Raw genomic sequence first — 27,996 nt, 5'->3', positions numbered from 1 at the left:
ACTCCTGCAATTATTTTTAGCACACAATTTCTTCTAAATGCATCGCAAAAGAATGTAGTGTGCACAGTGATTTGATAAGCTTCCCTCAAGTTGAATCTGTCACAGTCAGGATGCAAGTCCTTGATCAGTTCTAGCGCACAATACTTTGGCAGAAACAACAGGCACGAAATTAATTAGTCTGAGGCTCTAAGAGGTGTCCATTAGTATTATCTTCCCAAGAATAGTGCAGTACCAGATAATAAGGAAAAGAGATGTTTTGTGCATAATGATTGAAACTTTGGCTATTGAGAGGCCTCAGAACACTGGTCATTTGGATCACTTACATGAAACTTACTTTTAGGTAGGAGTGGCTATTCTTGACTTAGACCATTGTGAACACTTAATAAATTGAGATATTAAAAGCAAAGTGTCAGTTTTGGAATCACTGGCATCCCTAAAAGAAGGAAAAATGCATATTGAATGATGAATTATGGTGAATATACAGGTTCACACTGCTTCTTATTGAGCTTCATGATGGTTTAGTTCATTTGTCTTCCTCCTCACTCCCATGTAATAGTGATGAGAAGGCAGCATTATAAAAAGACAGTTGAAATTTAAACCACCTATTTGTAAGCGGAATGTGACATTGGCCTCCATAGATGCAATGGTTTTGAACTTTTTGAAATCCTTCAATTGTTAATGGCTTGAAATGCGTTCCTGATGACTGCAAGCTTTTACATCTTTTTGTATTCTGGTTAGTCAGAATACAGTTTAGTGCATCTTTATAAACCTGCTTTAATTTGATACATGCAGAGAACACAAAGGAGAAACCTCTGCTGAAGACTGGAGTAGCTTTACTCAATGTAGTCAGTTAGCAAAAATGTATATCCTCAGAAGAGCAGATGTGCGTGCTGTATCTTGGTCATAATTTGAAGGTAATACTTGAAATAATATATCAAACTGGATACTGTGCTGTAATTGGCAGGATATTTTAAGAGGGGGGAAAAAGCATAGCAGGTGAAAGGAATCTGTGACTTAACAATTTCATTGAAAATTGTTAAGTTCTTGAGCATGCCTGAAAGGTGGAATAACTTTTTCTTCTGTTAACAGAGTTCAGAGTTAACATACATCTGTCCTGTTAGATTTACATCAGCCCACCTAGTCCACTTAAAGCAGGAACAAGAGCTGTGAGAAAACCTTCATTAACCTTGTGTGCTGATGATGACTCTGCTGTTCCTCTCATTTCACAAGTCACAGTTACAGGGAGATTGCCCATTTTTGGCATTCTGTAGTTGATTACATTTATCGTGCTCTTTACACAGGCTAATTTTGAACGCTTTTAAAAATAGGTGTGGGGAGATGGAAAAATTGTCCAGAATATATAGAAATGCTTATATGTTTTGGAGACTTTTGTCCATTGTAAACACAGAAACTACTTGCCAGCTTTTGTTTTCTGCCAGTGATAATAGATTTTCCATACATCCACAACTGTTTATTGTGTAAACAACTGAAAAAGCTCAGGTTTTCAGGGGTAAGGTGAGCCGGCCTTAGGTAGAACAAAGACCTTTGGGAGAGTAGGAGAGACTTTTGTGGGGTTGTTTTCCCCTTCTGGAACACCAAAGTAAAGGCAGCTGGCAATATGAGTGGATATTGGAGACATACCTGAAAACTTAATTCCCCCAACTGTGGTGTTAGTGAAGTGCAAGGATTTATTTTTGTCTTACTGTCTTTAAGGATGTTCATATTTAGCAAGTACGACTATGCTTTTTGGATTGTAAAAAAAAAAAAAAAACAGGTAATGCATGGAGAATAATTCTGTTAGAGCAACGGATGTGCTGAGGAATGAGGGAGTTGCTGGTGTTAAACTAGATTCAATAAATAAACAAACCCTCTAGGTCTTGGAGCTTTTGGGTTTTCCTGAATTCAGCATTATGTGGGAATGCTATAGAAATAATAATTAAAAATAAGCAACCCCTGATGTTAGTAAACCGGTATCTGATATGCTTGCTTTTGTAATGCTCCTTCCATAGCCTTGATACTGCTTACTTTGCATATGTGTTATTACTTAGAGAACCTTAAAGGAATGCTACTCATCTCCTTCTTAATTTTTCTGTGTGCCTCAACCATTACCGCAAAATCTTGATTTAGCTCTGAGAGTACTTTAGCTCGAGTGTTTTGTGTATTCTGCCAATTAATCCTCTAACTTGGCAGCAGTGCTTGGAGAGAATTTTCTTAAGGAGAAATGAACGTTCTGCTTTGAAAGGATGCCGCTACTGCTTGTGACTGGGTTGGAGGAGAGCTGTGGTAGCAGAGATCAAACCAAGTTCTCCAGGCACAAAGAAGAGGAACTTGAGTGCGACAGCATGATAGCAGAAAAGCGGCCCAGCTGCACTGTACAGGATAAATGACATATAGAAAGTAATATCTGCCACAAATGGAGCAAGGCAGTGTTGCACAATTCAGCTGGTTTGTTTGCTGAGAGTAAATTGCTTTGCCGTGGAGAGCAAAACAAAAAAGTTTTTATTACAACCTTCAAAAATTCTTGAAGAGCAAAAAAAAAAGTTTTTATCACAACCTTCATAATTGGCAACTGGATGTTTTTGTCCTTTGGTTTATAAACAGTTATGAATCTACCAGTCTAAAACAATAGCAGAAAGTACTTTCTTTTGTAATTTGAGTAACGTTTCTAATACGACATACTACTACTTTTAAAATACATCCTATTGAATGCTCTGGGAGGCTTCCTGGAGAAAACTTATTCTTATTAGTGAAGTTATTACACTGTATTAGTTGAGGTGCATTTTTTCTTGTTCATTTTTGTGCCAGTCATAAAGTCTCTAAGCTGCGGAGGTTCTAAGACCTTGCATATAAAAGGCATTGAGCTTAATTATAGCAGACTTGAGTGTTTAGGCTGCTTTTACAGAGGACAGGATGCAGTGTGTTCACTGAACAGTAGAAAACAGTTTAAAATTTGTTACAGCCACCTTTATTCTAAGCTTCTTACACTTGTTTTTAAATCACTCTGATTTGCAATTATTCAACTATATTGTCTGTAAAGAGCAAAAGATTGTCAGAATTTAGAATCCTTTTCTTAAAGAGCATAATAATGTATTTTTGAAAACTGCTTAGAGCAGCTGACTGATATGTGCAGGGTTATCAAAGCACAGAATGCTCAACAATAAATGATCAGTGATTTGTACTATTCAAAATGTTCTTCTGTATTAGTGAGAAAGTTGAGCTGATTCTTGACATAGAAAGATAATAGATAGCCATCACTGTTCACCCCACCAACCCAAAATGACCTATCTCTATTGTAGATTTAACATTCTTTTGTTTCCTTTTTTTAAAAAATCTTGCTTGTGGGAAGCTCTGTTAACTATTTAAGGCACTTTATGCATTATGTAGAGCAGCATTCTTAGAGCTCAAGAAATCATTTTGGATTCTGTTTGGCTAGATATCAGTATCATTATGTTCCCTTTCCTGCTCTTCTGGCCCCCTTCTGAAATTTTGATTTGTACTCTGTTTTACATCTGCTGCAAATGAATAGTGGAATAAAGTTTCTTGCCCATGACCCTCATTGCTGTAGTTTTTCTTACCTCATGTAATTTGAAAGCTTCACTGGGTTTTTCTTTAGTTTGATACTTAGATCAGTTCTTTTTCTTGCTGGGCTTATTATGGATCGTTTCTGAAATTCTGTGTAGAAGGTCTTAAACCTTTTTCAAGGGGGCATCTGCTGTTCTTGAAATGTAGTTCTTCCTGTGAAGAGCTGTATACAATAACGGTTCTTAAAAGTTTTAATTTACTTTTCCTTTGCAGTTTGATTGTCTTTGTAGAAACATGGGGCTAGGCTGAACTACACTGAGTCTGTACAGTATGTCACTGGACATTCCTGCTGATAACATAACTTTGGCTGCATCTGCAGTTGAAGAACATGAAATCTTGCCTTGCTGTGATGAGCCTTAAATTGAGTTTGCAAGAATTACATGTGCTGTAAGGCATACAATACTAATGTGGAACATACTGAAAGCTGATTAAGTGATTGCAGAGCTTAAGTCTGATTTTCAGCAAAACCAGAAATGGCTGAAGTCAGATTTGTAGAGAATTTTATACCTAAGTCTGTGCCTAAGTGTATAGCACAGCAGCAGTTATACAGGTAATAACTTTGTGCATGTTTGTATTTGTTGACACTAAAATGTCTTAAGATTAAACACAATAAAAACAGGTCCTCACTGGTTTCTTTCAAGAAATTACTGCTTCATGAAGAATGAGATTCTTAAACAAAACAACACTGCCCCTTTTGAGCTTTTCAGATCTTTCAGCACGCATTAACCACTTTTGTGTTTGTGGGCAGTTGAAATTAAGCTTTAGAATTTTTAAACAGTTATCAATATAGCTTAACCCTATTGCCTTCGTCGGTTATGTGGTGGTGGTAGTGTGGGTGTTTTAGTTTTGCTTTGGTTTCTTTTAAGTGATTGGCTAAGAATTAAAACTCTTTAGTTTTTTGGCAGAATTAATACAGGGAGAAAACTAGTTCTGTTTCTGGGATTTTGACCTTTCAGTCAAGACTGAAGAATATTGACTGGCATGCTTATGAAACTGATAGGACAATAAATGCAAACTCTTTAGAGATCACTTATTTTATCTGACTCCTTCCAAAGATTTCTGTCTAGTTTAAAGCTATGGCCTGGCATACTGGTAAGGAAGTCACTATGATAGTGAAAAAGTGCTTCCTTATGTTCAGGAGGAGCCTTCTGATTTTACTTTGGCTTAGCACTGGGCATCATAGAGAAGAGTGTGGCTCAATCTTTATGCTCTCCCTTTAGGTATTTGTACAAACTGAGGTCCCCCTGAGCCTTCTGTTCCGCAGACTGAACAGTCTCAGCACTCTCAGCTTTTTTTCCTATGTGAGGTGCTCCAGTCCCCACATCATGTTTGTGGCCCTTTGCTGGACTTTGTTCAGTATGTCCATGTCTGTCTTGTAATGGGGAGCCCAGCTCTGGACACAGCACTTCAGATGTGGCCTCAGCCATGCTGAGCAGAGGTGGGGGGATCATATCCATTGACTGGCTGGCAACACACTTCCTCCTGCAGCCCAGGATGCCATTAGCTGCCTTTGCTTCAACTAACAATTAAGAGAGCACTTTAACTTTTTCTGGTTTCAGACTACCCTTAAACCCAAGCAGTAGTGAAATAAAAACACTTAAAAAGCAATCACTACTCCTCATTTGTCCTGCCTGTGTAATTGGAACAGTTTCCTTTGTAACTTAGAGTTAGTTTTCAAGCTTGCAGCTTTAAAACCCGCTTTAACATCAGTCTGTTAGTGGATGGGGATTGGAGTTGGCGCTGCTTTCATTTATGAGGAGCTACAGCATTAATTAATGTATTGTATATTCTTTTCTATTAGCATATTGCTTGCTAACCACTAGTTTGTTGTAGCTGTTTCTATGATTTGCTTGGATTTATGCTTAATAGAACTTGATTGCTTTGGTTGTCATTGACAAGACTCTTGAGGAATTAAGAGGTTCATGTAAAGTTTACCTGGAATGCCTCTTTTCCTCACTTCTCTGTTTCCCTGAGGTTCTTGAATAGAGCAAAGCATGGGTAAAGAGGAATTGAGGATATCTCATGGAGAAAGTTTGGTTGTTATATCTTCTGCATACAATAAGAAACCCCCAAACTGTTGCAGTATGGGGTGTTGTAATAAAAGTTGCACTTTTATTAGAAGAAGAAAGCTCTGTAGTGCTTTAACCTTCTGTCTTCATTATTAGCCTCAGCTGAAATGGAAACACTGGTGTTTGTGGACAAAGCTCTCTCTTAGGATCTGTTCCTTTTCCTTTCTTTCTTCTCTTCTTCTTCTGTCCACCAACAAATGTCAAGATAGCTTGACTATTCCAGAATGTAAATATATGTTATGATGAATCTCCTACAACTAGATATTACTTAAAACCAAAAATTATAGCTGCCAAATACATGTGAGTGGCTACTTTCTGGACAAATAGTGAGAAATGTTTTAATGTAGAATAGAGAATGCTGTGTAAGTGAAGTAGTTTTCAAGCCAATTGCATTTTTGCAGGTGCAGTTTATCACAGCTAGAGAAAATGAAAAGGGAGGGAAACAGCTGCAGAATTACATCTGAGAAGTGAAATTATTTAATGTTTCTTCTTTTTTAACAGCAAACCTTTTCTTGAAAGTAGTCTAAGAGTCTCTCAGTTTCCACAGTATATGACTTTTCTAAGTACAGTAAGACTTGCAGAATAAGCATTTTCATGATGGTGACAGAGTAACTAAATAGCAAGTGTGTACTGGTGACTTTTTTCCTTTCCTAAAGAAAAGTTGGATTTTCTGTTTGCAGTTCAAGCCAGAAGCTAGCTTTCAGATGAAGTGGTAGACAACTATTCTTTGCTCCCCTCTGTTCTTCATTTCATGCTGTTTGAAAAGTTGGTTGTGTTTGCAGAAGATAAGTACTGCAGAAAGGATTAAAAGAAAAAATTAAACCAGCTTTATTTCCTAAAGCTTAGATATAGTGCCTGCTATTGTTTCTATTGTCATTATAATAAACAGCTTTTTTCTCTCATCTTTTGATTCCACTTGAGAAATACAGGTAGGTTGTGTTTTAGAAGGCTGTTGTATGGTTGGAAGTCTGGAAAACTGGTAATAAAATAGGTACAGATACCACCTTTAAGTCAAAGTTTTCAGAAGTTTTGCAGCAATGATAGAGCATCATAGATGTTTGCAGGTAATTCCTCCTAAATAAAACACAAAGAAAGAAATAAGAACGTGTTCTGGAAACAAGTAAGCAATTTGTGTTTGACTTTTAACTTCAGTCTCAGAAATCTAATATATGCAAATTCTCACGGTCTAAAATGGTCTTTCTTTTGGGGAATTTAGGCCTAATTTCCTACTTCCTGTCCCAACAGTGCAGACATTCTTATGTCTTTGAACGTTTGTTGGAAAGCCTCAAGCACAGATGTGTAAGGATGAAGTCATAGCCACAACCTAATTGTCAAATACTTACTGCTTGTTGGGTATATCCATTAGGTGGACCTGAATTGACTTGGAATCTGTAAAGCCGTAGCCTTTCTTTGTAGTCTTGAAGACCTCTTGAGTGGGTGGACATAAACATGCAGGAAAAGGTCATGCTAGAGACTATATGGCTGACTTGAAGTGTTTTGTTTAGAATACAATACAGAATGTAACGTACTGTTGCTTTTAAGAGAATGTTAGAAAAATTCTGAGTTACAGAAATAGACGCTGTTGACCTTGAATGTAATACAGAGAATTCATGGTATTTAAGTTCATACATTATGTAATGGATCACTGAAGATGTGTGACTAGGTAAAAATGTAAAAGGTTTAGTGTCATGTCAGACATAGGAAAGTATCTGAAATACAGCAGAGAATTCATAATTATTATGTTAGTGACAAGTGAACTTTGTTCATTCACGTTTCCTCTATGCCGTGAACATATTTAACGAGGTATTCATTTCACCAATCCCATCACTACTAAAGTTTTGCCTTGTATCTTGCTTAAAATGATTTCAATACAGTCATCAAAATTGTTAAGAAAATATCTGAGTTCGAGACAGCTAGAGTAAATTTGATTCATTCAAGATTTAATTTAGGGGAGTTTGGAGTTCTTTACACAGTGCACAGTGAAGTGAAGTAGTAATGGAATTTAGGGACTGAAGAGCATCTTTATGGGTTTGAATTTAAATACCTAACCAAATGAGGCAAATGGATATTTTCAATCCAAAAGGTAAAGTTGTTTGGGTCTAAGCAACTTGGTGTGGCAGGACTGCTGCTGCAAGTATGTGGGTAGAGTTTTTGTTTTGGTTTGTTTTCCTATTCTTCTTCTTCTTTTTTTTTTTTTTTCCCTGGCAGAGAAATTACTGAGTGATAAAATTCCTCTTAGCTCCTTCTGGTCCAGTCCTCTGCCTCTACAGGACACTATTGCTGGCACCAGAGAGCATTATAATTGAGACTATATCATGGTGTTTTAGACTTTCTTTTAAGATCTGTACACTTCACACAGTTTTCTGATCTATTTTGTCAAAATGACAGTGACAAAAGGGTTCTCATCAGAAGGTGTAAGTAGGCAAATCAGTCTGTTTGCTCGAGCTGAATGTGCTTCAGATAATTTTCTCTGTAATTAGGAGTGGCAGGGTGGGCTGACCTCTTGTTTTTTCCTAAAATTTTTGGAATGCATTGTAGAGCTCTGTTAGGTTCAGGCTTTGGTGAGCAGATGTGCTTCTATTTGGCCAGAGCAGAAACCCTGTCTTCAGTGTCTTTAGGTTAAGAAGGTGTTATTTTGTGCATGGATTAGGCCATGTCTCATGAGGTTACTAGGATGAAGCCATATTTCCTTCTCAGTTCTCTCATTTTCCGCAGGAGCAGTGAAGCAGCAGGAGAAACTTATTTGTGTGCACGAGTACACAGTTCTAGCTTACACATTTCATTTGACAGGGAAGTGAAACTCTTGTTCTTGCCAGTGTCATCCTGGAGGGAGAAGATAATGTAACTTAGAGAAGTATTTTCCAACTTAGCTGTTACTGCAACCAAATCTGTCACAGCAGTTAAAATATTTCACTCTCACCTGTATATTATTCATGTCTTTGGCTTCTACAGTAATTACTAAACTTGTCCCTTCAATCAAAAGCCGTGAAACATGAGACATGGAGCAGATTCTCAGTAGGAGTTTTGGCATAGCTTTGGCTTAGATATTATAATTTATGCCCTTGCATAGTGACTTAAGTATGATATCAGATTTTCAGATAAAATCTGAGGTAACCACCACTGCCTAATTAAATGATTTGAAAGGCTGCTCTTACAAAAATACCTCTAAAAAATTGCATTCCCTGAAGTAACAGCAATATGAGTTTGAAGCACAGAATTCTGATTATGACTTAGTCCTTGAGAAGTATCTTAGTTTAGGAGGAACAAGAAGGAAATTCTGCATAAATGTTGTTCATATTTCATTGTTGCTAAATTCTTTATATTTAGAGTATAGGAGACTTTCTTCCAACAAAGTTGGCCATTCTGAGTAAACAGGTACTCCCTGGGGACCATTTTTTTTTGCCTAAAGATCTTTGGAGAAGATGACATGCAAGGTTGGTTTGGTTTCTATGTCTCAATTTTGCAAGCCCAGTTTCTGGTGTTTTGTCTGTTAGGAAGCTTCAGTAGGCTCTCCCAACAGAGGTTGTTCTGAGGCTACCAAGAGGTTACATGGCTACTAGTCTGCTTTGACCTTCATCCTTATCTTCTTAGGGGGACTGCCCTGCCAGGGGGACTGAGAAGGAGTACAAAGGTAGTGTGGATCAGTACTGTTGTCTTTAGCTTAGACAGTCCTTCATATTATTTACATCCTGTCCTTAACTTGGGAACAAAATCATTTAATGCATCAGGATACAAATGACACCCTCCCCTGCCTCCCTCCCCTCACAGCATTCTGTAAATACAGATAGAATTGAAGGCTTTGTTATTTTCTGAACATGACTACTGTAGGTCATGGTGTTGCTGTGATGACATCCTGCAAGTTATGCATTTTATTAGTGTCCCTTTGTTTTCCTGTAATGGTAGCTCTTATTGGATAGTAACTATTACCCACTTTTTTGGCATTTGTTAGAGTGGCTTTGAGTCACTAATGCCTCCTAATTTTGTCCTATAGATACTACATGTTAATTTTTCAATGCACTTGGCAATTTTTTTCCTTTCTTTTATTTTATGTTTTGTCTCAGCAATGTCGTTTTTAAAAAACTGGCTTTTCTGTGTGGGTGCAAGACAGGAATGATTCCAATTTTTTCTGAACCATAAAAATGTCAATAAGGGTGGTTGCTCGGAATAATCTGTTTGAAGCGGGTGACTGTGTAGCAGCTTATGAGCTGTGTTTAAGTATCTGAAATTCATTCTTTGATTTTTGTTGTTTGATACACAGTTTTAGGACTGTATCACTGGAGCATAATATATTGCCATTGTATTTTTATGTTTTATTTGAACCTTGTGATGATGCCTTTTCAGTTGCTGGAGTTGCAATTCTGATTAGCCAATGGTGCTTACTTACAGGTTATTGCATTTTATCATGAACACTATGTTGTAGGCACAAAAATACAAGAAAGTTTGTAGTTTGAACCAGAACAGCTCTTATTAAGGGCTGGAAGATACTACAATAAACTCCAGCATGTTGCGTGAGTGGGGTTTGTGTCTCCTGTAGATGCTTGACATTTCAAGAAAACAGGTTTAACCCTTGTTAAAGGTTTGCAGAACTGTTCTGCGAGTAACTAGCAGTATATACTCTGAACCATGTCGTAATGAACTGCAGAGGTTGGAACTTGGTGTCTTTCACTTGAAATTGCAAGGGATAACATTCTGTATATTCAGAATGCTTGTTTAAGTTCTTCATGAGTGGTGTGCTGTGGTGTCTTGTTAGCTAAAGGTAGTGGTGATAATAAAAAGTGTTCAGGGCAGATGTTTTCTTATCAGGTGAGTAATTTACTGATGTGTATGTTCTGGGCTTTTTACAATTTCAAAATGCAATAGGGAGAGAACAAATGTTACTGGAGGTGTGTTCACCTGCTGTCTTTGTATGGTAACTTGCATTATCGGTTTAACTAGATTTACTTTGTAATTACTTTTTAAACTACTAAAAACTTTTTTAAAATAATTGCTAAGATGTGTTAAGTGTTTGCAAGTACACTTTACCACGTGCTGTGGGAACTCTGTATATACTTACGTATGATTTAGGCTTATGATTGTTTCACATGCATTTCTTGCACTGTCAGTATAAGCTGGAGTCACTTTCAACTGCTTCATTCTGTCTTCATGCTACTTCTTTACTTGTGCCAGCAGAATTGTTCTGGTTTGGATTTTTTCTTTTTTGTTTTGGTGTGTGGCCTGGTGTGATGATTTAGATCAGGGAACTTAACCAGCGAAAGATAGTGGAGTTTTATCTTTTTATTTGTGTGGGGTTTTTTTCCCTCCTAGCTGGGTCCATTTCTTTATCAGTTGAATATATAAGACCACAGAAGGGAGTTTTGGTAAAACTTGATGGGACAGAGTAGGGGGCAAAAATGATTGTCAGTGTCTGATGGTCTTCTGTAGCTTCTGCCACTTCCCTAATGTGGAAAGTAACTTAGATGAGTTCATGCCTGCAGGCATGTTAGACTGAAGTACCATGTTTTTCCTAATCCTTAACCATTAATGAAATACTTTATCACCTTAATTCTCCTAATCTGTGCTTATGCTAAATCCCTGTCCAAGGAAGAGCGTGGAGTCCTCTTTGTTTGTGGCTTATAGTTTCTCCTACCAAGCTCTTAAATTATGTTAAACCTGGCTGATGAAATTTTTCCAGAAAACAAGATGGAAGGAGGAATCAATAACCGTCCCCTGCTACCCAAAACTAAGAGAGAATAAAAATACCTGACAACCAAGTGTTCCTTTCCTTCAAGTGGCTCTTTCAAGGATATGGTTTACCTGATGTAGTTCTGCATGTAAAAGAAGACCATGTAAAAGCTTAAGTGAGTGTCTTCCTATTCTTGTCTTTTGCTTATTGGAAAAAAACAAAACAAAACAAAAAAAAAGGAATGTATAGTGCTGAAATATATTCAAGTTGGCTAAGAAAAATGGAAGGAAAGTTGTTTGTTTCCTCTGCAGCATCAGTCACCCAAGTCCTTGCTGTAGAGTTTATGATACTGAAACTCTAAGCCTGATACTCAAAGCTTTGTTGGTACACCGTAGCATGTGCTTGAAAACGCTCAATATCTTTGCACTTAACTATCCACTGCAGTACAAACTGTAAGGGTGGGAAAAGGACAAACTATGGTTGTTTGAAACCCCCTTTTTTAGGCCTCTTATGAATGAAAATTGGATTTGTAGATATGACCAAGAATGAGTCTTTTCAAAGTGTGGAGCTCACAGAAGAAAACTATGTCTTAGTCTTCAGAAATGAAATGCAAGGCTTCAGTTTGTTCTTAAGTAGAACTTGTGAAGAGTTGCAAGCTTTAAAAAGGGTGCAGCTTAGCACTGGAGTTTGTTTTAAAAATATTTGCAAGGCTAGTAATTTATATTTATGAACAATAAAAATTGAAGGTGTTTATTCTTTATAAGAACTGCCTTGGCTTTTCTCATGAAATGGAGATTTTTAAGCTGAGATGTCCTTTGGGTTCCCTTTGCTTCCTTGCTCATGTGTTAGAAAAGGTTTTAGCCTCTCTGGATTTTCTCTTCATTGTTAGAAGCTTTTAATAATCGTTCTTATCTGCCTTACAAAGAATAATTTATTCAGACTTTAAAAAACCATTATCTTTGGCTGAGGGTGGAGATTTCAGTAGATGACTGAAGGACCTTTTCAGAGCTTCTGTATGCTGCCACCCCAGTACTTGCCATTCACCTCTGCCCTTACCCACCTGTACTCTTTCTACAGTGTTTATTATTTTGTCTTCTTTGTGCAAGATCATGTGTAAACTTATGTTACCAGGCAGCCCTAGCTCTGTGAAGTTTATTTTTAAATTATGATGCAAAAAGATGTAGGAAAAAGGAAAAAACAAAACAAAAAAACCCCAAACCAAAACAAAAACACCCCAAACCAAAACCAAAACAAAAAACACAAACAAACAAAAAACACAACAAAAAACCCAAACAACACAAAACCACAACCAGAGGGAAGAGAAGAGTGAATGAGAAAGATGTGAAGACATGGTTTCTTTCAGAGGCTAAATAGGCAACTAAAGTGTTCAAAAATCATTACTAACATTGTCTCAAATCAAAAGGCTTAAGAAATAACTATAAAAAATTTAGAAGGTAATTTTGAAATTCCATAGTTATTTGCTTCTTGTAATGCTTTAGGCGTTTGTAGTTTTCAAACTTTCCTTTGCAGCTAAAAAGAGAAGCTTAAAAGTAATCCAGTGGATGAAAGGCAGACACAAATAAAACTTTACTGTTTTGAATAGAAGAAACTAAAGAAACTAAATGGCAAGATGAAAACCATGAGAAACTTAGTTTTGTGATTATTCTAGGAAGATTTTTGAAGATTACAGCTGCTGCCCATCCTAATATCAAGATGTTCAACTTTTTCAGGTGGTGAGCTAGTAGTGAAACACAAATGTGGTGATACTAAACGATGCTAGGATCAGTCATTATCCATTTTTCAAATCCCAGAGAAGGATTTGAACATGATGTGGTTGGTTTCTCTGCTGATGACCTTTTTTGAGGAGTACTGAGATAACTGAAATGGTAATATGGTAAAAACTATCCCAAGGACATTATTCTCTGACAGCATTATGTGGAATCACTATGGGAAAATGTTATAAACATGGTGGAAAATTTAAGCCTAAATTTAAAATGTCTGTCCACTGCTACATCTGAAAGTAATGGTTATTTCAATTTTGTAACATACTGTAATGACTAAAAGGCAGATATACTAATTGTTTCTCAGCTTGTGTTTTATCAGCAAAGATGATTTAGGGGCATTGATGGAACAGAAAAATTGGAGGAGGCTCATGGGGAGGTATTTTTTGGAGTTCACACAAGTACCACAGACGAAAACCTCAAACTACGAAGGTGGAAGCTCAGTAACTGAAATCCCTTCAATGCTGCTGTCAGTTACCCAGTGGAACATTTCTGTCAGTTTTTGGAACTGGCATTGTTAGAAGGATTTCAGGAAGATTACTGCCTCAATAAATCCATGGTAGATAGATGGATAAATCAATGGTAGATAGATGATATGATAGATCAGGTAACAGCAACAGATCCTTTCCAACTCAGTTATCTATTAAATATAAAAGAAGTTCAGAGATCATATATTTTGAAGCAGAGACCAAATTTGTAACTGTCAAGAAACCTAAAAGTTATGGCCTCCACAGAAAGTGTTGTCACCCCCTAACGTGCCTGGGTTTTTTGTGTTGCTGTATGTGCTGGTAAAATCTTGCCTTAAAATGTGTATGTTGTGGCAGTTACAGTAGCTACGGGGAACTTTTTATTCAAATAAATGCCCTGGTGCTTTGAAGGCATTGAACTGATTTATTCCATGCATTTAGATACTCGTTGTCAGTTACGCATTCAGATAAAATACTTTTGCTTGTTGTAGGTAACTCCTCCATTTGTCCAGCTTGCCATATCACGCAATCTGGGCAAGATTTATAAAACTTAACATGAAAGGAGTTGTAGAAGTGTTAGGTATTTGTTAATATTTAAAGTCTTTCATAGTATCCGTTAAAATTGTGCATGCCACATGTGTGTCAGTCTAATAACACTGTAGAGTTTCTGCTCTGTTTTGATGACTGGATCTTCTGCACTACCTAAGAGTGGTGATTACAGAAGGAAAAGGGACTCCTTCTTGAAACCATGCTTCAGACTGAATGGAGGAAGTGTGAGGGAAGAGTCGTGCTTTTCTTTCACCCTTCCTACCTGCTCATTCAATTTAGGAATACAGACTGATGCTATGATCTCTCTTTCAAATTAAAATGCAGCATGAAAATATTTCACTACAAAAGTCAAAGCTTTTTTGTTTTGCTGTAAACTGTCCCTGAGCAATGTCCTGTTCTAAGGAATACCAGGTAAGATGGTTATCTCCCTGTTCTATTTTCTTTAAGTGGGAAACTTTAAAAATCAGAACTTCTTCCGACTAAGAAGGTGAACATCCATTTTGGGAAATCTAGCTTGTCATTTTAAAAAAAAATGTAACTGTAAACTTGGGAGTCATTGTCAATACTGTACTTGCCCTTCTTCAGGAAGTTCATTATTTTTTTTTTTTTATTATTTTCCCCTTCCAGTTTGGGTTATCTGACATGGTTACAGGCATATGATTACTTATGTTGCAAATGATAGTGAGGGAGCTGGAAACAGCTGATTTAAACTAAACATCTGTAAAAGCTTTTGTTTTTTGTATACAATTTTCGGTGAGAGTTGTACCTTGTCAGCAGTTTACTTACTAGCTGAATTAAAAACTCTGTCTAATTTTACTAACAGATTATTTGCTTCAGGTTTGCAGTATATGTAATGCTGTGGTACTGAGATGATGCTGATGCTCAAAAGGAGGAATTTTATATAATATTTCTTAGGGTGACTGCTGTTTTAAGATGAGTGCCCCTTGCTGGTTAAGGCAGCGTGTACTGCACAGATATTCATCTAAAAGAGCAAAACCTCTGTGTGTTCTAGAAAGTATTTTTGCATGGCACGCACTCTAAAAACCAGAGCTCAACTTGATTCATAAAGAATAGGGATCTGTGATGAGAAACACAACATTATAGCAGATCTGTGAGTGCTTTATCTGGGAATTGTTGCATGCTGTTGGTGACACTTGTGCCTGTCAGTGTTAAACTAGTTTGAGCCCTTGTGTTTAACTTCTTAAAAACCTCTTTTGAGAAGAGGTTCAGGGGTAGTGAGACTTACTGTGATTGCCATTATTCTTGGTCTTACTTTGGAAACAGCTCGTATGTGTTTGGAGGGGGAGAGTTTGAGCAGCAACAGTTCCATGACACTAACGGAGCTGCAGTCGGGGAGCAGAAGTCTAAAAATGGGTTGTCGTGTTCAGAGAGTCACAAAACATCATGGATGGAGTGGTGGGAAGAATTTTATATACTGGACCGTCTACAGAGGTCTGGAATAGGAACCCTTTCAAAAGTAGCAGGGCTATGTGAATGCAGTGTGGGAACTAAAGTGTTGTGACCTTCAGAAAGCTTCCTTCATTTTCCTCAGATTTGTAGAGGTTATTGGAAAACATTTGTATAGCAGATGTAGCTGGCTGTAACCACAGCTATTCTTAGCCTCCTCTCCACGTCTGGTTTTAGATGTGCTTGTTCTGAGTCCTCTCTGAGGGCACCTCTGTGTGACCAGTACATCCTCCATGCTTGCCCTGTGCCGAGCCCCAGTGCAAAGCCAGCGGTACTCTGCCTGTTCTCTGCTCCTGTGCATCGATCACTGCGAACGGTGGCACCTTCAGGCTCCATTTATAAGTATCATATATGAAAATGTGATTAAAATCAGAGCTGCTGTCTCGTGCCTAGCTGTCACTTGGGTAGAACTCTGGAGGAAATTAGGGCTGTGTTCCTGCCAGGTTTGCATCTTCTGGGCCGTGCTGGGGCCGGCTCCTCACATTGCAACCCGCGGTCCTGGGCGAACGGGACGGTGACTCCCCAGTCGGTGCAGCGTCCTGGTCCCAGCTCGGCGGAGCGCGGCCGCGGCCCCAGTGCCGCAGGGGTTAAAGGCAAAGCCGTGCAGTGAAAAGGAAGTGCATTGCAGAATGCTGAGCTCAGTACCCTGGCTCCCGGCCAAGCCCGCTCTGAGGGCTCCGTGAGTGAGCGAGTTCCCTCCCACCCGCGGCCTGTGGAGCTGTTCAGGAATGCCGCCGCCTGACGTCAGGGAGTCGAGCGGTTCAGCCCGGGGACAGACGGGCGGGCCCGGCCGCGCCCCCGCGCCCGCTCCTCCCCGAAATTCCCTCCCGGCCTGCGGGAGGTAGGCGAAGTTGCTGTTTACCGAGAAAAAGCAAGTGGCACACACACGCGTCGCCGACCCGGCGCTTTTGTATTTCGTATTTGATGTTGCAAGTGAGCCCGTGGAGAGCTCTCGAGGTCGCAGGGCTAGTGGATTTTGGGGGGCTGGGTGTGCCCTCCGCCGCCGGAGCTCCTGCCCTGCCCTGCTGTCCGTCGGGTGACAGAAGCGCCGTAGCAGTAAGGCACCATGGTGCCATCACAGCCCCGTGTTTCTTGAGTTAGGGGAGAGCTTATGTAGGAAGGTATTTGGATGGTGGCAAAGTGTTAAGCTTTCCGTTAGAAACTAATAAAACTACGTTGGATTTGATTGCCTTCTGAGTGATGTTCTCTTCAGTTCTTTAATTGGATTCAGGGCAGATCTGTGCTTCTGGATTATTATGAAACAAATGCAGAAAATGATTAGAAAGTATCCAGGCTGTTTGAGAGTGACAGAAAACATGTTTCACTATCAGCCTTACTTTCAGTAGAGGTAAGTGGAACATTACTTAAATATTTCCCTTTTTAAATGGATTTTGGGAAATAGGTTCATTGCAGAGACTTCTCGGCTACCTTGATTCTTGCTAAGTAGGTCCAGGGAGCTTCTTTGAAGCTGCTGGTCTTTTAATTCAGTTTTTTGGGGCCTACCTTTCTTCCTATAACCAGTCATGTTGTTTGTAGTCTTCACTATTAAAATATGCAGAAGTTCTAGGGCAGTGTTTATCACTACAGGTCCCTGATCAGTGTGCACTTGTTGCACACTAATGCTGTTGTAAATTAGACGTAAAGGTTGCAGGACTCCATTCAGAATTTAAATGTAAATACATGAGGGACTTTGCTAACTAATAGTTCTGTGAAGGAGAGGGGAAGTAGAAAAAAAACCTCAAGAGAAGCCCATTTCTCTTTCCTCTCCCGCTTGTCCTGTCCTGATAATGATATTGCAGATACAGGTGGCATACCTGTTCCTAGTATTGAGGAAGACAAATGAGAGGACAGTCAGCAGATTGGAGATAAAAATTTTTGAAACTGTTAAAAACTTGTTCGTGCAAGGCAGGTCTCGTTCATGAAATTAACTGTCAGATGGTGTTGTAGCCAAGTCTTAACCAGAGCCAAAAAAGACCAGAAATACTAGTATGGAAAAGACCTTTCAAAATTTGTTTGAGTCATCATCTAGTCAGTGGTTGGAGCTTTAGAAGTCAGAAGTAGTAAATTTTTTCTGTACTGCTGACCTGCTGCATGACTCTGGGTGAGTCACTCTGATGTATATTGCTTTCTCCACTGTCCTTTTCCTGTCTTGTTTGTTGGAGATTATTATTAAATTTTGTGAGTGCTGCTGGACAGTGCATACCACAGTGGTGCCTCAAGTTCTGTCTGGGGCATCTGGACAGTAGTAATACAGTAGTGTGACTACGAGGAAGCCTCTGGGTTGCCTCTGTGAATCAGACCAGTTTACACCTCTCATTCCAGCAAGGAAATCTGGAATTTCCTCTTGAGCTGTAAAATGACTAAGTCTAGTGAAATGCAGCATAAACCATATAAAACAAGTTTGGAGCTTTCAAACTTTCTAAATAGTGCAGGCTATGGAATAGAAATTGCCTACAATGGGTTTGAGCCGTGAGAAACTCACTCTAGTTCTGCATTTCTGGAAAGAATAGGCACCACATAAAGTTTAACATTTACTTCTCAAATTCACTGTCAGAGGTTTAATTTGATGTGTGGAGATGGATTTTACTAGAATATTTACCTAAGCATGATTTTAAAAAAACCTAGATCTATGAATTAACACAACAGAAACTGTGTTGGTTGTATAGTCGGTTTTCATTGGTGTCATGGTATATATGTTTCTTATATTTCATGTTTCACTTCTCTTAAAGCCTGTTTTTATGTTCAGTTATACTTCTTGTCCAGGTACCTCAGAGTTCCTTGTCATCCTGACTCATAGTGAAAAGTAACTTAAAAGCCATTGACTGTGAGAGAGAGGCCCTTCTCCTTTAAGATAGTGAACCCAGTAATGCATCTACTAAGAAGTCCTGTGGAGCATAGCATTTACTGTAAGTCTGAAAAAAAAGAAACAACCAACGAACCAAACACAAACAAACCAGTGAAACCAACCAACCCAAAACCAGAAGTATAGAGGAGCACTGGTGCCAAAGTGTCACGTTTTCCTGTTATTGCTCTACTGGCTGATGGTCCTGTCTTGCACAGGCTCTTGTCCATCTGTCCTGTGCAGTAATAGCAATTCAGTACAATGTTAATGTAAGTGTGCAGGAAGAAAACTGCAAAAGGCTTCTGAAAAAGCTAAAACAATGTAGTAGCAACCCCTTTGCTAGTATAGCTGTTGTGTCCCTCTGATAGTGAGCAGAGAGTAATAGTCAAGAGATCAGACTCCCGTGTGTGTACTAGCTGCTTTCCCAGGATGATTCTCATTTCTGTGACGGTGTATCAAGTGCTATGTTGTGTTTTTTTTTCCTGTGTCAGTTATTTTGGCAAAGGAGTGATTGGACTGAATTTGTGTCCTTATTTTAAATTTTAATAACTGAAGAAATGTGAAACACAACATGTTCTTGCCTCACTTCTTTTTCAGAGGCATACACATGTAACTTCTAGAGAAAGTACTTTAGCAGGGGCTCTGATAATTACACCGCTTCTTGTTCCCCTCCTTTACCCCACTAGGTCTTTTGGGACATCACATCTGGTGAACTCCTGCAGCCAGAGCGGCTGAGAGCAGAACGTTCACAGGTGGTGGTTAAGTTAATAATAAATTAGGCAGCTATTTGATTAAGTAAGAAAATAACACCCAGTAGAACCAGTTTCCTGAGTATTATGAGCAGCCAAAAGTCCTGTGTTTTTAAGTGCAGCAAAGGCATTTCTAGTGATTCTGACAATACTTTGCAGAAGATGACAGTGAAAGTTTTCCAAGTGTCTCCTTCCTCTCCTCCCTCCACTTTTTTTCATGTGCCATAGCACCAAAAAGGCTTTGTTTTGCTGCTGGTTTTAAATTTGCATGGCGTGGGGGTAGAAATGCCCCTCTTAAGCTTTAAAATATCAGAATGGGTTTGTTAGTTGTTCGATGTTGGTTTGGGCTTGTTTGGGTTTTTTTGCCTCTCCTCTCTGGTTTCGTGAATCAGGAGGATGAAAATCTCTCAATTCTTGCCTTGATGGGATTTGGACATGGTAGTGGTGGCAAATAAACAATCTTTCAGTCTCATTCCCTTTGCTGTGTACACTTGGCAGCTTTTGCTTCAGGTCTATCTGCCCAGCATCCCATATTGTCCCTACACCAGGATGTGAGCCATTGTGGCAGTGTAATTGGTGCCCTTTGCCAGGAGATCCTGGGGCATTGCAGGAGTGTCAACTGAGCAGCAACAAGGAGGAACTGAATGTTAATATGTCTGGGAACCCCATGCCAAATGCAATGTGTGGCTCTGAGAACTCTGTGGCACAGTGTAGACTTGATGAAGGTGGCTGGCTTGACTATGTTACATACATTTTTCTCTGATGATTCAAATAACAGCAAAATAACTGTCCCCAGGGGACTGTGGCTAAATGAGTAAATGGAACATTTTCTTAAACTTTTGTTAAAATGTCCCTGTAGAAAGTTTAACTTTGAACTCTTGTATCTTTTTGATTCAAACCTTGGTTTGAATTTTATACCTTTTTAATTGGAATTTTTATTTGACCATATTCCACTCTTTTACCTTCCTCTGTAAAACATAAACGGCATTTTATTACCTTTAGTAATAAATGGCATAGCTTATTGTGCTGAGTATGTCTTTTGTGTGCATACCAAAAGCAAGACAACAGTTGGCGTGGTGTGGATGTGGCTGACCTGTGGTAGCAGGAGGCCCGGAGGTAGAAAAATCTAGATCCTGTGCAGTTAAGAAGAATTTTAAAGAGATTTTGTGTCCTCTTTCTTATTAATGGCTTCTGATAGTTTAAGTATCGATGATTATATAGCACAAAAACATGGTATAATCTTGTTCTAGTCTTGAAGTGTACTCGCAGAGCTGCTTGGTGCTAGCTGACAAATTCTTACATTGAGATACAATGTTGTCTGCATTCCTCTACTGCTTTGATATTTGTTGTATCTCTAGGAGCAGACTGGAAGAGTAAGGTCTTGTTTTCAATTTCATGACATTTTGGAAACTTCTTCTCGAAGTTCAGTTATGCTGTTTGAAGTGACAGTTGCTGCACAGATCGTTATAATCGACATGTTGTTGTAAAGCTAACTGGAATTAAAAATAATAAGGAAAAATATTCACAAGTTTTGATGTAATTGCTTCTGCCTGTCTGGTATTAAACTACAGTGCTTTTAGTAAGAGTTTATTAAAAACCTATTAGCTGAAAAGTGGGATAATGTAAAAGTACAGTCTCTGTGCTTTTGTGCTGATAATGGTATAAAAAAATAATTCCTGTGTGTTCAGAAACAACTTCTGTGGGTAGCTCTACGCTCACTTTTCCATGCATTGATATTTCAACAAATAACAGTCACAGGAAAATGACAAAGCAGCACTTTATAAGCGAGTCTATGCAGGCTGAGTTGTTTCTTTACTCAGTGCTATTTTTTTCCCTGTTTTGGCAAAAAGCAGTGAGAGATAGTCTTTACATTGGCAGGTGGGAACATGAAGACATTTTTGCCTTTGCTTGCCTGTGTAAGGATTTGTTGTATGAAATTTTTTTGTTGTCTTCAAGACAATAGCTGTGTTTTGTATTACCAATTTACATTTTTTAACATGTGAACCAGTGCCTAGCAACATACAGGCAATGCTTTTGCTTCTAGAGATTACTGTCCCAGAGTGTATACTATCTGGTGCTTTGGTGAGCAGGATTGTGCAGTGTCTGTGTCTCTATGAGTCTGTTACATCTGTGAATTGTTACATTTGACAGTGGGGTATTTGAGGTGTGGGGCCTCCTGAGCCTCAAAAAGTTCTGTGAAAGAACAGAGAGGAACTGGATGTTTTTTTGGGTTTTATGGTGAATGTGACTTGTTTTTCTTAAATAGAAATTTCCCCTTGAATAGAAATTTCCCCTTAAAACCCAATTCCCAGTGAATTCTGAGTGATACTCTTTGGCAAGCAGGAAAGTTTCCCATAGAGGTTGACAATATAAACATCTTGCGTGTGCGCTACTTTGGGTTCCTCCTGCTGTCCCATCTCTTTGATACAACTTAGTTGGCACTGGCTTTGCCAGCTGCTGTTGTTCAGGCTGTTGGAGTTGAGCTGGTGCTAGTGCTCGGGAATTACGGCATAAAATTACAGTCTCTTTACCCAGCAAGACAACCATGTAGTAGGGAACATTATCTGCAGTTTGTTGTCCTGCTTCTGTCTACTGGGAGGGGGAAACGAATGCAATGCAGCCCAATAGATTTTGAAGAGCTGGAGGAAGCAAATGACCGGGTATGAGCTTTTGCTCAAACTGTACCTGATTGGAATAATTTGAGTTCAGCATGATTTTTTTGTGAAGAATATTTGCAGTTTTGTGAATGACCTTAACTTATAAAGCTTATAAAGTTTTCACAGAAATGCAATTCTTAGTTTAGCTGGTGGTGGTTATGAAGAGTTGATGAAAACCACAGGTGCTTTTGGAGGTGTAAGGCCTGGTATGAGAGACTCTGGTCCCAAACACTTACGGTTATCTAGTTTAAAAGCACATAGGCTTTGTTTATTACTTTTTAAAGAGCCAACACTTATATGTTACATGAACAATTGTATTTATGTTATGAGTAATTATGTAGTTTATTAAAATCAGGACTAGGCAAGATGAGCAGTACTGTGTTGATGGCAAGTCAGTGCAAAGCATGCTTGGAAGTTGTTTCTGTTATTGGGGATTTCACATTGTGAATATTGGAGCTTACCTCTGCGGAGCAGATGGAGAAAGTTGTATATGATATGCCAAAAATATTTCTTCAGTAATTAAAGATTATTTTTTGTTTGCCACCATTTGAATTACCTGCTTTATTTTTGAGGTTTAATTAAGATACAGTCAGCTTGTGCTGACATGGACATAAAATCAATTCCTAGTTTGCCTGAGGAAAAGGCTCTTTTTCCTTTTGGGATCTGGCTATGTATTTTTTGTTAAAGAAAAAATCATTAGCAATTTAGAGAGCAGAAGCAAATAGCCATTTTTAAAATTCATGTCCTCAAATGTTAATTTGAGGCTTTGAGGCATAAATGACCTTTCTAACCAGCCCAAACTTGTCAAACAAAGAAACTACAGAAATAAAATACTTTGTTCTAATACAACAGATTGCCTTTCAGGGAGAATTTCAAAACAATTCTGCCTCCCTCTTTTGAACAGCATTAAATATTGTCTTGTGCTAAATTTGAATTTTGATTTATGTGCATTGTTGCAGAGATGCTGAGGGAATCTAGGCACCCTGTGCAAATTCAGCTACAGACTTCAACTCCTAGAACCCAGGGCAAGTGAATAATGCTTTCACCCATAGCTACCCCATCTGGTATTACTTAGCACCGGAAAAGCAGATAGGCGTGGGCCAGAAGCTGAGGGGAGTATTAAAAGGGGATTTCTTTCTTGCCACAGACCTGCAGAGTGAGGGAGAAAGAGCAGAGAAGGGAAGTAAAACTAACACTACTTCTTGAAACCTTTCATATAAGTATTTAGATTGCTGTATACACCTCCAAGGTCAGATTTTAAAACTAAGTAAAAGGATTTCCTAACTACTAGGGATTTCATTGAGACTAGAACTGTGATTAAGTCTATCCTGTACAAATAGGAAAAACACTGGTTGCATCAATGATAAGCCTGTCATTGTCAGATTTACTAGAGAAAAGAAATACAGAAAAGGTCAAGGTGGAAGATACAAGGCAATATAAAAAATAAGTGTCTTTATACAATATAATGCATTCTTTTCTACCTCTATGCAAGAAGATAAACTAAATTTGGTACTCAAATAACATTCTTCTCTGTCAGATGTGCTTGTAATAACTGAAATTTATCTCTTGAAAGGGTGACATGTTTCTGAAGCAAGCACCACAGTATAAGCTCGCTCTTTAGGATATAAGTGAGTAGTATCCTGTTGTCACTGTTCTTGTTTTACTGCTTGCCTGTTTTTGCTTACCTATATTTTGTCTTTGCTAACATTGATCTGCATAAAAAAAGGAGTATCTAATTATTGAATTTCTTGCAACTTCAGAAATTGAAGTATGTCCTTTAATTATTTGCTGTTTTTTCCTATTACTTACCTGAACAGAGATTTACCTGGCATGTTCTGCCGCATAACCTATGTTTATCTATCTACAGCATAATCCTGTTTTAAGTTTCTCGCATAAATGTGAAAAAGTCGCACTTGTCATTTTCAAATACTCAACAGCTGAGCAGTATCATAAAATCTCTGGATCATATTGCTAATGTTCGTTAATATTTGGTTGCTTGAATCTTTTATGTTAGGTTTTATTTTATCTTAGGGATGAAAAGCACAGCTTGGTATGCAAATATTTGAGGAAAGTTAATGTGATCCCTTCATTTTTTTCATTGTGGTTTTTTTTTAAGATCTTTGGAAAACTGTTTTGTATAAGATGGGAAGAAGAGAAGATGCTTACTTATTTGCTTTCTCTCTTGGCTTAGTAGAAGGTTCATATATAACCCTTAATGATAACTTTTCTGACACTTCAGGATCCATTCATGAAGGTATTTTGCTTTGATAGACTCACAGATTTCCATGCATATTGCATGATCTTCTCATAAAATTAGGTTGTGTTGGAATTTTTGATTGCTTATGGTTCTTGGTTCTTTTTGTTTTGATTCCTAAGAAGAAGCAGCTGTTCTTGAGGCCTGAAATTTTGTACAAAGCACTCAAGGCAGATCAGATGCTATACTTGGCCAGATGCTATACTTGTGTGGATTGAAACATGTCACTTCTTACAGAGACTGAGTTTATCCGACTCAAGAGAGAGGAGAAACAGAAGTCTTATTATTGCTTTAAAAAGAATTCAGTATTTTTTAAAACATCAACCTGTGAACAAATTTCAGGAAGAGAACAATGAGATCTTTCTTATCTACTGCAGTGTCAGCCTACGGAGCAGTTCTGGGCTGTAGAGTGCTTGATCAGTCTGCAATGTTCATTCAGATGTAAGAACAAGATGTGACTGCCACAAGGAATGCATATGCATATACCAAACCAAGGCAGAGTTGCTGGTGGAAAACTTAGGCCAACATCACATAACTCAACTTACTGAAACAAGTATGAACAACAGTTCTTAATTATCCCATAGCTTACTAAATTTGCAGTTGAGTCTGGTAGTTGATCCAGATTGCTGTCAGACGATATTTTCTTGCACACAGACATATGCGCTTTTGCTTTAAATTTGTGCAACTATTTCAGTTTAGTTGTGCGTATCTTAAGCAGCTGCTAGTTTCCATTTTATTTGGTTATGTGAGTACTGACATGAATAAGTATCAGGATGGAGCTTTAGGTTATGTTTTAAGCACAGCAGAACTTGAAAAAAACCTAAAAAGCTGCTGAAAGAATGCTGTCATTGGCTTTTATGCAGCCAAAACTTATCTGGTCTCTGAGGCCATAGCCTGTTGTTTGTTTTTTTTTTTTTTTTTTTTTTTAAAGAGATTGAATTCCTCTACATGCCTATAAGATATCTACACATTAATCTTCTGAAAATGCTGCTTCACCTGTTTGGCCTTAAGTGTGTTTTGTGCTGCCATGACAACTCAGTCACAAAGAGCTTTGAGTTTGTGGTTTCCAGGCCTGATTAATACAATGTACTGCGATTAGAAATAGGAAAAAAACCCACAGGCTCTTTTCCAATTTAAATATTCCCATTGCTCCCAGGGCTTCCCCAGCTCTCATTGTGCATTGTTTCAGGTTATTCATAATTGAAATATTTTGTTGAGTGTGGCTCAGACAGTGGGAAGAGCCTCTGGAATTTATTGGAGCTTTCAGCCTCTGAGCAGCATAGTTTTGGCATCTCTTTGAGAGGGCTCTACGACTTGCTATGTACCCTAAGAACAACCGGACATACTACTATAACAGCATTTCCTATGTTGTATGTACTAGCACCAGTGCTTATCCAGATGGGAATTAAAGATAATACAAGCAATATGACTTACTTTGCTCTTGACATAATCTTTAGTCACTGTTACTTCTTTCCTGCGGTAGTGTCAGTGGGAAATGAGTTGGTGAAGAACATTAAAGCAGTGAAATGGAAAAGACAGCAAAAACAAAGCTAGACATATATATAATTTTTTTGTATAATGGTAACTGGTTTGATAAAATAGTTTTAGAGTTTTCCACTGTTAAATATGAGTTACTAAATGACATTACCTTTTTTTTTTTTTTTTTAATACAACTGCTGTGGAAATGTGTACACAGCTAGTGTTTGAGTAAACAAAGCCTAGTAGCCAGATGGCAGTAATACCTAAAAAGTTGAGCGATATGGTTTGGGAAGCATCCAACTGGAATATGCTGCATTTTGCTAGGTACCTTAGGTTTAGTATATAGGGAAAGACTTTAAACATGTTAACGCTGCACTGGCCTGAAAGAACAAATAGGCTATGACACAGAATAAAATGATGTATTGTATGTATTGAAATGTATTGAAACGTGTAGTTGATTCTTTCTGATAGGTGATCCAAACTGCTATCAGACTGTATTTACTTACATGTAAACAGATATGCTTGTGCTCTAAATTGGGTTAACTATTCCAAACTTAGTGATGCATATTTTAAACAACTGTTAAATACTATGTTTTAAATAATTTCTGGTTTCACGAAGACTTAAATTTTCCAGTAGGTACTTTCCTCACCCCTACTCTATTTCATATTCCTACTTGAAAGTTTGAGACTTGGTACATTTGGCTAGCTGCTATATGACTGGAGAACTTTGAGGGAAGAAAAGTATGGAGGGTATGCATGTTTAGGGTACTCTGCTGTTCTTTTCATATTTTTAATCTGTTGTGTAACTGCTTACAATGGTGCATTAAAACAGTCAGCTTCTTGGTTTTACCTGGTTTCTAAAAGTAGGATATAGACTGGAAGGGTGTTAACATCAACTTAGACACACTAAAATTTACTGGGAGGTAGTGAAATGGATCCAGCTCTTGGTGACCCAGCTATGGGAAAATACAGTCCTTGAGGTATTAAAGAGCAAAATAACTTTTTCTAAGACATGAAGTATCATCAGTAAGTGGTGGCAGACTTCTTTCTGTCCTTATTAAAAGTGGAGTAGGTCTTCCTGCAAGGTTCCCTGCCTCTTTCTCCTCCCTTCCCCTTTGTTTGATGTGGGAAAAGTCTGCGCTGTGCAATAGTCAAGGCAAACAAGCCACACACCCCCTGCCCCCCATCATGTTTAGACTGCCTGTTTTCTCCTGCACTGCTCTTCTTTGGAGGAGAGATTATGCAAAGGTTATGCTGCTCGCTCCTACATGAGCAACAGCGTGTGCTCTTTTCCTCTCTTTGTTTGCAATTCACCTTCTCTTGGTGTTAGACAGCCTTCATCTAAGATGGGTCAGTTTGCCCTGCAAACTTTTTCCATATGAACCTCTGCTTGTCTGTGATGGTTTTAGTCTAGGCCTTCCTGGTGACCAGTTTGTAACCAAGGAAGTAGCCAAGTACAGCCAGTTGTATTCCATACAATTTTTATGTAAACCAGAGTATAAATAAGTCGGAGATTAGAGACCTTGCTCTCTTCTCTTCTGGCGAGGTTTGGGAACAGTGGGTCCCTGCGTTGGTCTCGCTTATCTAAGGCTGAGGCCTGCAGAGTCCACTGTCCTGCCACGTGGAGGTTTGGAGAGTGCTGGCTGTGACTGCCGATCCTGCTGTTCTAAGGGACGTGGTGAGATCTGTTTTGTTAGTTATTAGTATAGTTTGATCTAGTATACCTGTTCAGTGTCCCTTTTGTTCCCTTTTGTCCCCTTTTTTCCCTTTCCCTATCCCTGCGGGGGGTGGACCCCCTTTACTGTGTATATAGCATCTTAACTGTATATAACTGTAATTTGCGTAAATATAGATATATTTTTATATAAGCAGCTTGACTGTGGGTTCTTTAATTTTTATAGTTTCTTTCTCCTTTAACCTAAGGGAAGAAAGGAGGGGGGGAAGGGGGCTGCTGTCCTAACTTTCGGGCATTTGGCAGGGAGCCAGGTCCAAACCTTCACATTTTTTGGTGGCCCGGTACGGGGAGATTGTTTTGGTTATCCTGGTTTGTTTTGAAAACTGCCAAGAGAGGCTTGTTTATATAAACAAACCTATTGTTTAGGAACAGAGAGAAAGAATAATACAACTATGGCTATTCTAACTACTTGTTTCATTGTATTAGCTATATTTGTGCCTGTTTGGGGCTATCCTGTAGGGAAACGCCCAACTGAAGATGAATGGGAGGACTATGTCCCTTTCTTTGATTGGAATGAATGGAAGGAGTATCTCACTTTCCTTGATTGGAATGAATGGAAGGAGTATCTCACTTTCCTTGATTGGAATGAATGGAAGGTGTATTTCACTTCCCTCAATTTTGACATTAAAGGCCTGCTAAAGGAGATCCCCATCATTACAATTGGCTCTAATTTTTACTTAAATTGTTTAGTAACAATCCTAGT

At 38.5% G+C, this 27,996-nt stretch overlaps 1 protein-coding gene and 1 long non-coding RNA gene across 5 annotated transcripts in view; both read left to right on the top strand.

Annotated features, from left to right (window-relative positions):
- Positions 1–27,996, top strand: part of ZSWIM6 (zinc finger SWIM-type containing 6) — a 119,409-nt gene that overhangs the window by 17,797 nt on the left and 73,616 nt on the right. Inside the window, exon 1 of one of the 4 annotated variants that reach the window (XM_027883187.1) lies at positions 16,353–16,510. The exons of 2 other annotated variants lie outside the window; for them this stretch is intronic. The gene's annotated coding sequence lies outside the window, so the exon portion shown is untranslated. Of the gene's footprint in view, positions 1–16,352; positions 16,511–21,697; positions 21,829–27,996 lie in introns of those variants that run through there. One more of the 4 variants, XM_027883188.1, reaches the window with a different exon arrangement.
- LOC114057203 lies at positions 19,690–20,809 on the top strand. Its single transcript, XR_003571150.1, has 3 exons — positions 19,690–20,017; positions 20,547–20,551; positions 20,798–20,809. It is a non-coding gene; the product is annotated as an uncharacterized LOC114057203 (long non-coding RNA).

Source organism: Empidonax traillii, unplaced genomic scaffold, assembly GCF_003031625.1.
Source record: "Empidonax traillii isolate 1590-97213 ecotype Southwest subspecies unplaced genomic scaffold, ASM303162v1 scaffold120:size1031401, whole genome shotgun sequence".
NCBI lineage: Eukaryota > Metazoa > Chordata > Aves > Passeriformes > Tyrannidae > Empidonax > Empidonax traillii.
Note: the sequence above shows the minus strand (reverse complement) of the source record. Positions and strands in the feature narration are given on the sequence as shown.